Source organism: Eptesicus fuscus, chromosome 2 (genome assembly GCF_027574615.1).
Source record: "Eptesicus fuscus isolate TK198812 chromosome 2, DD_ASM_mEF_20220401, whole genome shotgun sequence".
NCBI classification, from domain to species: Eukaryota; Metazoa; Chordata; class Mammalia; order Chiroptera; family Vespertilionidae; genus Eptesicus; species Eptesicus fuscus.
In genome coordinates this window covers 88709303-88725679 of record NC_072474.1, presented here as the reverse complement: position 1 = coordinate 88725679, position 16377 = coordinate 88709303, and the positions used below count along the sequence as shown (strand labels likewise).

The 16377-nt window shown below is 35.8% G+C and overlaps 1 protein-coding gene across 3 annotated transcripts in view; it reads right to left on the bottom strand.

Moving 5' to 3' along the window:
* The window catches only part of LOC103284939 (cytochrome c oxidase subunit 7B2, mitochondrial), a 92376-nt gene that overhangs the window by 34813 nt on the left and 41186 nt on the right, over nt 1-16377 (bottom strand). Inside the window, exon 3 of one of the 3 annotated variants that reach the window (XM_028143753.2) lies at nt 9618-9701. The exons of the other annotated variants lie outside the window; for them this stretch is intronic. The gene's annotated coding sequence lies outside the window, so the exon portion shown is untranslated. The remainder of the gene's footprint in view (nt 1-9617; nt 9702-16377) is intronic. 3 annotated transcript variants of the gene reach the window in all.

The window sequence follows — 16377 nt, the reverse complement described above, 5'->3', positions numbered from 1 at the left end:
TCATCCCCTAAATCCAGAAGTGATCTCTCCTTCCTGTAGTCCCACACATACTGCTTATATCCTGTTTTTCTGGGCTAACTAGCTTTTCTCCCTAGAAAACGTTCAATCTTTGGAAGGTAGGATCCAATCACTTCAAGCCTGCATTCCTATGGGTGCTTGGTGAATATATACCTTTACTCATTTATAACAAGAACACACTCTAGTCCAAGGAATAATTAATATGATGGTTACTTCCTCTAAATCTATTCAAATCATAAATCCAATAAAAAATGTAGTAACTTCAGAAGGCATAAAAAAGAAAAAAAACATGAAAAATGTGAAACTCTTTCTGAAATTGACACTTAGTAATTAAAGAAAATAAGGTTATTGTACATTTTTCATAAAAAATATTTTTTAAGTTCGTTTTCAAAAGGACAGCAAAAATATTCTTGCTTCAACAATAACATCTTAAAATCAAGTATACTTTATGTGAAATGTCTATAATTTTTTATATCTGTCATCTAAGCACATCTTTATACCACATCTGCTTATAATAATGAAACAGAGAAATTTGAGGCAGGAATAGAGTAAGCAATTCCTCTGTGTCCTGTGTGTTTTTTGTGATTCTATTAACTGACTTGGCAGATGCTTATTAAGCCCTAGCCTAAGGCTAGGCTCTGTAAAAGACTCTCACATAGTACCCTAAATATACGGGTTTTATTTCATTTGGAGGGAGACAGCTAAATAGCCCAGGAAGAATCAGACTCCTAGGTCACTTATTCATATAAATAACATTTTCAATGTTTAGAATTATATTTTTTTTATTAATAAATCTTTATTGTTCAGATTACAATTGTTCCTCTTTTTTCCCCCATAGCTCCCCTCCTCCAGGTTCCCATCCCACCCTCTCCCCTATACCCCCACTGTCCTCATCCATAGGTGTACGATTTTTGTCCAATCTCTTCCCCCACACTCCTTTCCCCCCAAGAATTGTCAGTCTACTCCCTTTCTATGCCCCTGATTCTATTATATTCACCAGTTTATTCTGTTCCTAAGATTTTTTATTCACTTGATTTTTAGATTCACTTGTTGATAGATATGTATTTGTTGTTCATAATTTTTATCTTTACCTTCTTCTTCTTCTTCCTCTTCTTAAAGAATACCTTTCAGCATTTCATATAATAATGGTTTGGTGGTGATGAACTCCTTTAGCTTTTTCTTATCTGTGCAGCTCTTTATCTGACCTTCAATTCTGAATGATAGCTTTGCTGGGTAGAGTAATCTTAGTTGTAGGTTCTTGCTATTCATCACTTTGAATATTTCTTGCCACTCCCGTCTGGCCTGCATAGTTTCTGTTGAGAAATCCGCTGACAGTCTTATGGGTGCTCCCTTGTAGGTAACTAACTGTTTTTCTCTTGCTGCTTTTAATATTCTCTTTGTCTTTTGCTCTTGGCATTTTAGTTATGATGTGTCTTGGTGTGGTCCTCTTTGAATTCCTTTTGTTTGGGGTTCTCTGTGCTTCCTGGACTTGTAAGTCTATTTCTTTCACCAGGTGGGGGAAGTTTTCTGTCATTATTTCTTCAAATAGGTTTTCAGTTTCTTGCTCTCTCTCTTCTTCTGGCACCCCCATAATTCGGATGTTGGTATGCTTGAAGTTGTCCCAGAGGCTCTTACACTATCTTCATATTTTTGGATTCTTTTTTCTTTTCTGGTTCAGTGTTTTTTGCTTCTTTGTATTTCAAATCTTTGACTTGATTCTTGCGATCCTCTAGTCTGCTGTTAGATCTCTGTATAATATTTTTTATTTCAGTCGGTGTATATTTAATTTCTAGTTGGTCCTTTTTCATATCCTCGAGGGTCTCACTAAATTTATTAGCCTTTTCTAGGAAATTCTTGAAAAACCTTATAACCGTGGTTTTGAACTCTCTATTCAGTCATTTGCTTTCCTCCATTTCTTTCATTTGTGATCTGTTTGTCTCGCATTTTGGCTGCTTCCCTGAGTTGATAGAGTGGCTTTGTGTGCAAGGTGTCCTATAGGGCCCAGGGGCTCAGCCTCCCCAGTTACCTGAGGTGGTCACTCTTGGTGCATCCCTTTGTGGACTGTGTGCACAGCCTTGTTGTAGTTAAGCCTTAATTGGTATCACTGGGAGGAATTGACCTCCAGGCCAATTGGCTGTGAGGATCAGCTGTGTCTACGCTGGGAGAACTTGTGCTGGAGACACCCTTATGGGAGAAGACTTGCAAAAAGCCTCTGTGCTCAGCTAGGATGGGACGGAATTCTCAGGGCAGAGCAGACAGCACTGGTTTTCCTTCAGCCCTGCCCTAATTGGCCCGTGTCTCAGTGTCCCATAGTAATCACTGCAAGCACCTCTGAGAGAAAGCCGCCCTCGAGTTTTGCCCGCTGCCAGACAGTACAGTTTCTCCCCGAATGAGTCTGGTTCCCTAGAGTCTCGCCTGGAACTAGAGTTCAGCACTGTCAGGAGCTTTTGTCTCCCTCCCACTTGAGAAAGCCAGCCACGCACTCAGTTGCCAGTCCTCTCCGCGCGCGCATCTCAGTACCTCTGCCTCCTGCAGCTCCTCTGAGTCTCAGTGTGCTTCTCTCTTTCCTTCTAGTTGTAGAATTTCCACTTAGTCAGTCTTCCTGTGTGGTTCTGGATGATGTCCGTTTTGTCTTTTAGTTGTAGTTTTGAAATTGTTGTGCAAGGCAGCAGTTTAGGTGTTTACCTATGCCGCCATCTTGGTTTTCTCTTTAATGCTATTTTTATCAATAACTTGGGTCACTCAATCTTCAAAACTAAAATTTATGTACATAGGTAATTTACTATTTTGTCACTGCTATGTTTGTCTTATTGTTGCTTCTTTTTCATTGTCACTACCACTTCAAGATTGTGCTATGTCAGACAATCAGACATGCCAATCTATATTATACCCTGCCTTTGGTGATCTCACCTTCTAATACCTTCTAATTATTTCCAGCCCATATCTGTTCTAGTTCTCTATATCATCCTGGAACTTCCAAACTAAGCCTTTTACTCTTCCTGAGATAAATCTGTTTAAAGAAGGCAATACATTAGCAGTATCCTGGAGTCTGCTGAGGTAAACACTACTAGATGAGCTTCGGACACATGCCTGACCATCATTTGAAACCATTTATCAATCCCATACTCTGTTGATCAAACACCTAATTATTTTGCTTCTGAATCAAACCCTAGTCTATTCTCACTTTTCTGACTTTTTTTCTCCAAAACTTAGTGAGAGTGGAATTCCATTGTAGACTTCAGTCCATTTTGTGAGGGTGATTCCTGTTAGCCTCAGCTAATCCCTAAAGTCTTAATATTATGTAGTAATTATTCAGGCTTTGAGTGAAAATAGTACCAGAAATATATGATGTTTTATAATTCCAATGTTAATAAAATAATATGATTTTGAACAAAAGTGATGTTTTTTTTTAATAGATTTGTAGGTGATTCTATACTGACCTTCAGATTTCCATTTGTCTCTTTTACTTCACATTAGATAGATTTATCTAGTGAATGACCTTGGGAAATTCTTCTGGCCTGCTTTGCAGTTTATTTTCTAGGACTAAGTGCTCTCTATCTTCAAAACTAAACTCCCAAAGAGACTGGGACTCTCAAAGATCTCAAGGTGCTGGACAGCAGGTTTTCTTACACTCAACTAAATAGCTAGTACCTAAGCCCAAACTGTCCATTTCTTCCCATGAAAGGCTCTTCTCACATTTGCCCTAAAGAAAACAATAGGTGTTGGAGTCCCTCTCCTGGGATCCAAACTCATGGAGCAAAGAGCTGCACTATCACCCAAGTGTTTCTTTCCAAAGGTCACTGAAAGTTTAGGGGACCCTCTCTAATTGCTAACCCTCCTGCCTGCAAGTTCCAACTTGCACCTAGTGATGCTTATTGGTGTATCGCCAACCTTTTACTACACTCTTTAAGAAAAGATAGTATAATTAACAGCTATTTTCAATTCTGCTTTTAGTATATACTGAGGAAATAATATAACATAGTTCAAATGGGTACAGAGTCAAAGAGTATCTTAAATCCCCCAAATATTGTAGGTATCAGGAAGATTCAAGGAAACATGACTGATTAATTTCCAGAATTAGGTTTCAGCACCTGTAGTAAGAATTCCTCTTCTGTCCTTTAGAATGGTAAATACTTTGCTTAGAATCTTCCAGATTCTCAGCTAGACTGCCTAAGACATTGACCTTCAGATGCTAACCAAAAATATAATAAGGGGTCTACACTGCCCCAGAGTAGATGTCTTTGAAGTTACTTTGCTATTATTTGAACCAAGTACTTTTGCAAGATATTCTCAAAATCAATTACTCCCATTCTACACTGCAGGAAGCCAAGGAGAATATGATACATTAGGCACTGGCAACCTCCAATGGGATTGCATAACCCAAATGAAGTATTTGGCAGTGAAGTCACCCAAACTAGATCTTAAATGCTTTCTTTAACATTCATTGATTCATTATCAAAGAGTTAGATTCACCTCACTAATTTAGTTTAATGATATTTCTAATTTTCCCCACCCCATCTGACAGAGTACACTAAAAATTAGTAAGTGTGAGAAGACTGAGGAACAACTGAGGCCCCAAATTAAGTACCTAATACTAATACACAGAAGTATTGGCATCTTTGCCAGGAAGATCAAGGGACTTATATAAAATTCGTGTATCCTTTTGTATGCATAGGACTTTAGAGCTTAGAACAGATATACTTACTCTCAGAAAAGTGAGCTCCAGGCACAATGTCAATAGAGACAGCCCTTTCTTAGAGACCGTTCATTCCTACTTTAAGAGCACCTTTTGAGAGACAGCAACCATCAGAGAAGTTACCTCTATAATGAAAGATCAGTCTGGGGTGGTTTCCATTTGTGTGAATAGAACAAACCAGGCAGGTGTGTCAATCTGAGGGCCAGTGCAATTGTTGGGGTTGTAATAAGTTGTTTAGACTGCATGTTACCTGGGTAGATCTAGTAGTCTAAAGGAGATATACAGGACTAGACAAGGGATTTAGGTTGAATGTATAGAGCACATCTTGGAAGGTGTCTTCAATTGACAAGATCATACTTGCTTAGCTAGTTTCTATGGCTTCTTCCATAAAATGTCAAATGAACACTGTTCTTATATAAGCGCTGATGTTGAGAAAATCATGAATAAGTTTCCAGGTTTTTATACATGGCCTTTTGAGACACACAACTCTAATTATAAGTTAGGTCATCACCACCTCCAACATTACTGTCATTTCATATATGTTTTTCAAGAAACAAAGAATGAATTCTAGTTCCGCAATCCAGTTGAGGGATTCCTACTTTGAGTTAGCTCGCCAAAGGTAAGCCACAGGAGTTTCTAACCACAGGAGAGGCTGAAAACTAGGTTGTCACATTTAAAGTGTCTCATGCTTGAGTTATTCTGTAGAGAAGTTTTAGAAAAGGAAATTGGAGGGCTATGGGACTTGCTTAAATTATCCCCAGAACTATCTGTAGTAAAATTAGTGGAACTTTAGAGACTGATGAGCTTAAAAACTTAGTCCTATAAAACTGTGAAGTCCTATACCTGAGGGGAATTCTGGCAGGGCTTAAAATTAGGTTTCCAGAGAAGCCTATCCAAAGATAAAAGGTACCTGGAGTATTCTACCTTCCATTCCTATGTGCATTGGAAGGATTACTTTTACATGGTTTTGAATCAGCAATCATATGTGTGGCAAATAACTTCCTATTTCATTATGTTCAGTCTTAGAGAAATAGCAAATCATCCATTTTGTTCTTAAAATGAAGAAACTGCCCAGGTGTCATGTAGAGGTTCCTTTTGTGATTCTATGGATTCTGGCACTTGATAATCTTGGCAAAGCCCCTGAAGTCAGGCCTCTGAGTAGATCTGGACTATGCTGATAATTTCTTCACTCTCTATTCCTTACACACCCAGCGAAAAAGGGCAAATTTAGCCAGAGATTCATTGAAAAAAATGCCATGTTGCCCTCTAGAAGAGGGTTGCTAGATAAAATATTTTGGATACATTTATACTAAAAACTTATTCATTGTTTATCTAATATTCAAATTTAACCAGATATCCTATATTTTTATTTATAAAATAAATATTTATTTGATGTAGTCCCAGTTATTTATTTTCCCCTTAGTTTCCTTAGCCCTAGGAGATATATCCATAAACATAGTGCTATGAGACATGTCTGAGATTTTGCTGCCTATGATTTCTTCAAAGACTTTTATGGTTTCATGACTTACATTTTTAGTCTTTTATCCATTTTGAGTTTATTCTTGTGTCTGGTATAAACTGGTGGTCTAGTTTCATTTTTTTTTTTTTTTTGCATGTATCTGTCCAATTTTCCCAACACCATTTATTAAAGAGACTGTCTTTACTCCAGTGTACTGGTTTGTTCTTGCCTCATTTGTCAAATATTAATTGAGTGTAATGGCTTGGGTTTATTTCTGGGGTCTCTGTTGATCTATATGCCTGTTCTTGTACCAGTACCAGGCTGTTTTGATTACAGTGGCTTTTTGTATAACTTGATATCTGGTATTGTGATCCCTCCAACTTTGTTCTTCTTTCTCAAGATTGATGTGACTATTAGGGGTCTTTTTGGCTCCATATAAACTTTTGGAGATTTTTTTCTACATCTGTGAAATATTCTGTCAATATTTTAATAGGGACTGCACTGAATCTGTAGATTTCTTTGGGTAGTATGGACATTTTAATGATGTTGTTTCCATTGTAATATTGGCTGCATATGGACAAGATCTAGAAGTTGCTGTTCTGTCACAACTTACTGAGATCCTCCTCTGAAGGCCTTGGAGCTTGTTTGTGAGCCTTTTAAAAGTGGGTGGCTGCCCTAGCTGGTTTGGCTCAGTGGATAGAGCATCGGCCTGCGGACTGAAGGGTCCTGGGTTCGATTCTGGTCAAGGGCACATGCCCAGGTTGCAGGCTTAATCCCCAGTAGGGGGCGTGCAGGAGGCAGCCGATCAATGATTCTCTCTCATCATTGATGTTTCTATCTCTCCCTCTCCCTTCCTCTTTGAAATCAATTAAAAATAAATAAATAAATAAATAAATAAATAAATAAATAAATAAATAAATAAAGTGGGTGGTAGATTCAGGATTTTGCTTCATTTTGCCTTTTAGATTTAGTGTATGGAGACAAAGAATGATTCAACCTCAGCTCAGACAACAGCTCATAAGTAAGAAGTTAAAAGAAGAGCCAGACAAGAAAAAGGAGGATTGAGGAAAAGCAATTAAACCTCAATTATACAGAATAAGTGGTTAAAGAATAACATGTTACCATTCTTTGCAAGAGCCTATTTTGTTGGGCATGTGTATGGATGGGCAATAGAAAGTATAAGAAAGGAACCAACACTTATTTAAATATTTACCAAGAGCCAAGCATTCTGCTATGTGATTTGCATGAATTATTTTATTCCATTATAACAAAACTTTTAGGTACAGGTAGAATCATTATCCACTTTCTGTTGATGAGGAAATTGGGACTGCAGATTTAAGTATCACTACAATGCAAATAGCCAAGGCTAGGTTCACATTTCCCTCATCAGTCCCCTAAGTCTATGACCTATCCATTACCACAAGCTGAATAAACTCAGTATCAACATTTTCACTCTACATTTTCTTCTGACATTCTTTAACTAGGCAACTTTAATTCACTAACTAGGGCTCTAAACATTCTGAATAATTACATAATCAAGGCACAATCCTAGGTCACAAAGTATATAGCACTTTCTGAAATACTTTCCCCTCTTAAGGAAACATGATGAAGTTAAAGCAAAAATAGCACAAAGGGCTTAAAGTCGGTTTGTAGAGTCAGGCTCAGTGAAATTTAAAAAAAAAACAAGAAGATGGGAAAAAAGCAAGCCTCAAACCAGGATAGCTGAAAGAGGCCAGATTCTCTAATCATATCAGTAGATTGGAGCTTTGCTATTGAGAAGAGTTCGAGTGTCACCCTATCCAGACCCTCTTCAAACATGTTTTCCCCTAAGCTTCAGATCTCGCTTTGTATGAGACATTTGAATAACTCTTTGAACCTACGCATTTCTCAGAACATAGGAAAGACCTAATTAGAAATTTAAATTTCTGAAACACTCAAAATTGCAAAAGAGAGGTTTTTTTTACGGAGTACTGTGCAGTGGCTTCCAGTGCATCTTGTTATGCCCCTTCCAAGGGGTAACTGCAACTGACATCCACACCGGAATGGACTGTTTGAAAACATCCAGAATGACTGGACAAGTGAGAATGAGCAGAGAGAAAAATTGATGTCAATTCTCAATTGTTCAATGCCCCTGTATGTATCCAGTCACCTTTATCGAATCAACTGACATTAATCTAAGCACATCCAGGAGAAGGCAGAAAGAATGTTTGTCAGCATTTTTTATTGAAGGTCCACTATGTTCAGAATATTGCAGTGAATTGTAAAGAATACTTTGCACGAAGACAGACTCCTAGACTTTAAGCATCTTTCAGTGGATTGGAAAACCAAAATAACAGAAATGTTCTTATTACTATGATTAATGAGTGCACACATTTTGTTTTCATCGAAATGTACCAATGATGGCATCTCAGTCTTATCTGTGCCACAAACACAAACCCTTGGTTCTGTGCTAACCATTTCAGACATGCCATTATTGTGGATCGCACACATTTTATTTTAATTACTCATTTGGCTGTCTTTCTTCCACAAACACTGTAAGTTTCAAAAACATAGAGACCATTATTTCTACCTATTAATATAATATATGGTGCTTTACATATTGTAGGTATTCAATAACTATTTTTGAACAAATAACTAAAATAAAATGTTTTCAGATTCACTTATTAGACATGTTCCCACTCACCTCAAATTTTGCCCTTTTTAAAACAAAACCTTTAGAAAAACATATTAGCTTCATTTGGCTGACAAGTGACAAGAGTTTCATGCATAATATGGACATTAAATGATTACTTCTCAAAGTAAAAAAACTATAAAATAAGAGTAATTTGGAGAACTCCCAAATCCACCTTTATTCATCAAAAACCCCATTTATGACACCACTTCAGGGTCACAGCCCTTCCATTGGTTCTTCACATGTGAATTAAGCAGCTGTGCTAAGTAGAGTAGCACCTCAATCTCAAGGAATTTATAGTCTGGAGGTAGAGAAAGCAATAAAAGCAACAAATAAAAATTTAACCATGGTTAAATGCTAAAGTAAAGCAGAGCTGTGTCAAGAAATCCCAATCTAGTCCCAAATAGGGATTAAAATATGCAAGGCCAAATTCCAGATCTTGCTATTAACTGCCTTCATTCCAACAGGCACCATTTCTTCAAGGCAGACTGTTAGGTACAGAATAAAATAATTCTCTAACTAATCTGATGATTTGGTTTCTGCTAAAACATAAAAACAGTTAAGCAGTATATCTCAAAGAGTAGTCAATCTAAGGTAAAAGTTAAGATTTATATTACACAGTCTATCACACAGTCAACCATAAATAATACAGTTGAAGCCTGGGAATCTGAATGTTAACAAGTTCTTCAAGTAGGTTTTATGCACTGAGGTTACAGCCACAACCTTATACTGACTGACCTTGTTTACTTAGAAACCACCTCTGAGTTACATACCTGCTTTTTTAGTTGATGCTCTTTTGTTCTGAATTCAACTCAAATATGCGTCAATTAATTATTTTTAACAAGGTGTCACATAACCTGAATAGAAAATCATGAGGTAAAAGTCATGAGAGGCACTTTGAATGATGCACTAGAGAGAAGTCAGTCCCTTTCAAATGTTAGCATAAGTAATTCCTTTGGATAGAAATTACTTTTCTAGGAAAAAAACCAAAAAACATGAACTCTATTTGGCAGAAACAGTATTTTAAGTTTTCAGTAAATCCCAAACTAACCTTAAATATATTTGATCTTACATTTTACAGCCTATAGGTGAACTGACATAAATTAGGACACAATACAATAAGCAACAAGAGTGATCATATGCAACAGTATTTTTAATGACACAAGAACTAGACTTGGAGAAATGTATACCATGAAAACAGAAAATAGAAGAAGCTGTTGTAACCTAACCTTTTTAATTTCAAAGTACTTTTAAGACTAAGAAAAATTATCTGATATGAGAAGGAACATCACATAATTATAGAGGGATCAATTCTTTGAGAATATGAAACAATTCTAAATGTACAGGAAGCTAACAAAAGAACTTCAAAATGTATCAGATGAAGACTGATAGAGCTGAAAGGAGAAAATTAAAAATCCACAATTATAATTAGAAACTTCAACGCTCTTCTCTCAGTAATAGAAAAATTAATCAGGAAAATTTTAAGTATAGAAATAACTTGACTATCACTATAAACCACCCAGCCCTAATTGAAATTTATAAAATAATTCACCAAACAACCACAGAACACAAATTTTTCTCAAGTGCAAATGTGACATTTTAAAAATACCATATTCTAGTCCATATATTTAGTTTTAAAAAACTTAAAAAGTAGGAATAAAAACAAAGTACATTTTCAGACCATAAGGGGAACATCAAATGATCATTTCATCACTACTTTTTTCCCCTCTGAATATACTTACTTTTTCATATGTGTGACATACTGCCAAGACTCATCTTGTTTTAAATCGAAAAATATGTCAAGAATCTTAATTCAGTTTTGTTGAACATTATGAAATAACAATATCTCTCATCTCATAATAATCATGTGGTGACCATGGAGTAAGTATATATCATGTTATCTATAAATAATCTATTTACAAATCCCTGGAAGAACTCTTTTTCTACCTTAACATGCACCCACTTTAACTCTTTAGCAAAAAATGTTTAACACCTATATTTACATATGAAAAAGCTGGCATTGCAAATTTACACAAAAAGATGGATTTTTTTCAATAAAAGATGTTAGGGCCACTACGTTGCCAATTTGATTGCTTTGATGCATCTTTCTTTCACAAGTATTTTACTCTTATTATTCTTCCAACCCTATTCTTTTTCCCCTTGATTATGACTCTACCTCATCAGTTCAATAGTATAAATTCTCAATGACTCAAAGATTTAATATATGGAATGAATCTCCATAAAATTATTAAAGGAAGCCATGAAAAATTTCTAAAATAATTTCACCTAAAGGCAATACTGTTCACTAAACACATATTTTTTTAAGTAATTTCTTTTAAAAAATGTAATGAATGGCAAAATCCTATAGGAATAATATCACAAGACAAGCAAATCACAAAAAATAATGGCAACTAATAATCATAAGCAATGTACAAATCTCCAAATCTTTCCAAAAAAATCCCTGAAAAAATGGGCAAGTATATAAATTAGTAATTCCTCAAAATGAAAATATGAATAATTCTTAAACATGAAAATATTCTCAATCATAATAAGAGAAATAAGTCAAAAGCATATTGAAAACATCTCCCTTTTTCCCCTCAACAGATTGGTAAAGATTCAAAAAATTAAAAACACTGTGTTTAAGCATGTGTAAAGAAATGGGTGTTTTCATATATTGCTAGTGGAAATGTGTATGATAGTATAACTTAAAATTTGGAAGCATCTATCAAAATTACAAATGCACATAATTTCTACTTTAAGGTATACTTGCACACAGACACAACTGTAGTACAAACCTATTTGTTGCAACATTGTTTATGGTAGCAAAATTAGCAAACCAAATGTTCTTCTAGTTTGTAAACATCCTATGATGAAAATGGATTGCTTTCAAAGTCATAAAAAAAATGCAATAACTGTTTTGAGATATACAAACACAACTTTTTTTTCTCAACCACAGTTTACATTCAATACCATTCTGCACCAGTTTCAGATGTACAGCAAAGTGGCCAGAAACCATGCACTCTATAGCTGAACATTATGAAATGTTCTACAGAGTGGTTACCCTGCAGACCCAAGTACCCACCTGGCACCATACCCAGTAATCTCTACACTAGAGGCCCGGGTACAAAATTCATGCATGAGGGGGAAGGGGTCCCTCAGCCCGGCCTGCACCCTGTTGCAATGCAGGACCCCTTGGGAGATGTCTGACTGCCAGTTTAGGCCCTATCCCTAAACTGGCAGTCGGACATCTCTCTCACAATCTAGGATGGCTGGCTCCTAACCACTCGCCTGCCTGATCGCCCCTAACCACTCTGCCTGCCTGCCTGCCTGATTGCCCCTAACCACTCTGCCTGCCTGCCTGATCACCCCTAACTGCCTCTCCCTTGGCCCCCGCAGCTTAGTCTGGAATGACACCCAGAAGGTTGTTTGGCTGTCCAGTCTAATTAGCATATTATGCTTTTATTATTATAGATTATTGACAATATTCTCCATGCTGCAATCTGCATCTCTGGCTATTCTGCAACTACCTATTTGTACTGCTTCATCCTGTCATCTTTTCCACCCACCCCCTAAAATCCCTTCCCTCTGACAACTGCCAGTCTGTTCTCTGTATCTGAGTCTATTTTGTTCATTAGATTCCACATATATGTAAAATCATATGGTTTATTTTAGCCTATGTCAATCTCCTAAATTATCTTTTACATACTGTCTCCAGACTAATAAATATTGTGATGAAAGTCTTAATCTCTTCATTATAATTTGAAATACTGAAAAATACTTTTAGCAAATGAGATTTGAAATAGTCTTTTTTTTTTCAATAAAATATGAGTGGGAAACTCCAGTTATCTAGAAATTTCTGATTTCCATTAGTGATATAGAGTGGCAAATGATAAACATGCAAAAACAATATTAGAGATTTCCATTACAAATAAATAACTACACATTTTCAATTTATATACCTTTACAGTACTATAGAGTGAGAAATCTGCTTCAGAGTATAAGTTTCCAAATGCAAAAAATATTTATTAATGATTGATATTAAGCATAGAAGATAAGCATAGCATTAGTTGAAGAAAACTTTCAACAATGATTGAGTCACAAAGGAAATTCAACTCAACTTTGATCAAAGATCCAAATAATTAGAAAACTGTTCAAAAGGCATTCTATTTAACCAAGTTTTTCACACTGCAATTTAGTTATAAAAAATATCTGCACTACGTTTTCCAAACATTCTATTTCCTAACAGATCATCTTTTTAGTAATGCCCACTATTGGTTATTTGGTTGTCATTCTTTATTGCTACTTGAAGGAAAATATGAGTTTAGCAACCAACTTTGAAAAAATTTTTGAAATTTTTCAAACTGTCCCTGGCTTCTAATTCATACTGCATTAATTAGTCTGCTCAGGCAACTATAACAAAATATCATAGCCTGGGTTGCTTAAGAAAGAGATATTTATTTCAGAGTTCTGGAGCTTGAGAAAACTGAGATCAAAGTGCTGGCCAATCTGGTTCCTAGTGAGAGCTCTCTTCCTGGCTTGCAGTGTGTCCAATCTGGTTGTGTCCTCACAGAAAGATCTAGTCTCGTCCTCTCGCTCTATTATTTATAGCTATAATTTTTGTAATACTAATTCCACTATGGGTGCTCCACCATCACAACTTCATCTAAACTTAATTACCTCCTAAAAGCCCCACCTCCTAATATCATCATATTGGAAGTCGGGATTTCAACATATGAACTTTGGGGAAACATAAACATTCAGCTCATAACACATACTTTGCAATTATGTTTAATATGAAGTCAACTCAGAACCTTAACCACATTTCTACAAATCATCTCATCATAACAACTGTCACTCTACACAATTTTACTGAATATTTTTTAATATTCTCATATACTGGTATTCATGGGTCTCACCTGGGGAGCCTGTGCAACATAAAAATCAGATCTAATCCAAGCATATAAATATAGATATAAATTATTGAAGACAACTTGATTGCTATCATAGTAGTTATTAGTCTTGAGACAGTATATAAAAGAGAATTTAGAAGACTGACATAGGCTAAAATAAACCATATGGTTTTTCTATAAATGCTAACTATTGGCAGGAAAAAAAAAATATCTCCCTATATAACTTATGAGAATATTAGAAAGTTAGGGGAAAAACTCACCACTTAAATCAAACTCCTTTGCAAATTCATAACTGTTTCTTGATTATTTTTTTATTTTTTTTAAAATATATTTTATTGATTTTTTACAGAGAGGAAGAGAGAGGGATAGAGAGTTAGAAACATCGATCAGCTGCCTCTTGCACACCCCCTACTGGGGATGTGCCAGCAACCAAGGTACATGCCCTTAACCGGAATCGAACCTGGGACCCTTGAGTCCGCAGGCCGACGCTCTATCCACTGAGCCAAACCGGTTTCGGCTGTTTCTTGATTATTATATGTCCTTGATCTCTTTTGAAAATCTAATGCAATCATCAAAGTCATATTCATCAAATATTAATAGTTCACTATAAGCATACACTTTTTTATAAAAGTCAGGAATGTATGATTTTGGGAACAGAATTCATTATCAGGATGAGAGGGGGCTCTTACAAAAGTAATGACAATTAAATATCTAATAAGGGTTTTTTGGTAACATTCTGTTTTATGTGTTCTTATACTGCCTCATGCTGTCTGTTGCCACATTTCAGAAATACCAAAGAACAACGTAATGTATGGAGAACAATAATATGAATAAACCACTTCATTATTTATAAGTGAAGAAAGGTATAAAAGGTCAGAACTCCTCATTCTGAAAGACTGGCAATGAAATATTATAAAGAATACACAGATAAGATAAACATGGATATTTACTAAATCCTAGATGCCTAGAAAATAAATCTGGTAAGTAAAATCTTCTTTGAAAGTACATTACTATGTTTCACAGATGAAGCAAAGCAGCCGAAAACTACAAGCAAAACAGTTTCAAGAAAAATTTAGGTGAGTTAAGCATTCTAGATCAGCATCAAATTACAAAGTTAAATTGTATTTAGGTCCCTCTTCTATGGCATTTGACATCATGCAAGATACTTATCCAGCCTCAGAGGTAGCACTTTCGAAGTAAAAAAATAATGAATGAACTACCTATACGTCCTACATTGAAAATAATTTAGATAATGTATACTTTTATTATTATATATTAAATCATATGTAATCTAATATATCTGACAGAAAAATATATAAAATGCAAAAAAGTGCAGAAAACCACTAAAATTTAATTGTGATTAGCACACCTCATTAGATGAAGAGTATAGATGGAATATCATCATAGAAGCAAAAAACACCTGTTATCTATGTTAGTGGTTCTTTGTTTTATCCAGAAGATTGGACTTGTACCACAGAAGAGTATCTCTAACTTTCTATCAGACCCCACTGGTCACGCATCAAAGCATATCTTAATCCATTAATCCTGCATAGAGTAAAAGTATGGAATATTTTGTGATTGCACAAACATGTCTTGATGCCTTTTTGGTATTCATAGCTCTCTCAAGTATGTGGTAAACTGGAGACAGTCAGTCCTTATTATTCAAACTTGAATCATTGGCAGCTTTCCTTTCATTCATCTGTCATAGTTAGAAAAAATAGTAATGTGCTCAAATTTCCTTCTGTAGTTTATCCCAAGTCCTAAAAATTCTGAATGGCATTTGGTCCAGTCCCAGAAATTTTATTCTACATTGATTTTGCCTTTCTTGGAGCCTCTTTCTTTCTTTTTTTAATTCAAAATCTGTTCCCAAAATAATCACAAGATCAATCACTAAAATCAATGCCAATGTCCCTGGACCCTCTTTTTGAATCAGGTTCTTTGAGCATTTAATGACTTTTTAAACATCAACTGGTTATACATTTTAAGCTTTATTTTGAGACCATTTTCTTATTTTAACTCCTTTGAGTCTCTATGATTTTATAAATAGTGTCCTTATTATGGTCTGCTTCTGGCTTTCCTCACAGACATTGTGGAGAGTCCCAGAGCAGAGCAGCCTATTTTTGAGCTCTCTTGAGGAGGCTTGTTCCCTATCCCTCTCTCACTGTGAGCTTGTTCGAGCTGATATTTTGATGTCTCTCTCGACTAACCCTGGCCTTTCAACCACTGAGCTTCAGTTTCTTGTTTACTGCCTTCCTTGTTATAGCTCTTGGCTTTCTGCTTCAGTCTGTGTGTCAGTAGAATCCTTGGCAACTTGCTGTGTTGTTTCTTGCCCCTCTTTTCCACAGATTACTTTTCACCAATTTGTCTTTTCAAAGACAGCCTGTCAGCAGTTCAAGGTGTGGATTTTATGTCTGGTCTCCTAGAATGTTCATTTTTAATTATTAGTGAGAGCAGCAAGGCTAACACATGAAAGTAAGTGACCACCTACACTGTGTCATTGAAAAGACACAGGGTGCCTGAAACTCCAGATGAGAGATTCATTTCTCTGATTTCAAAAATATTAACATTTTAGGAAAGCTTGATCAAGTTGCAAATACTCTCTTCTGCTTACGCTTATGTTTAT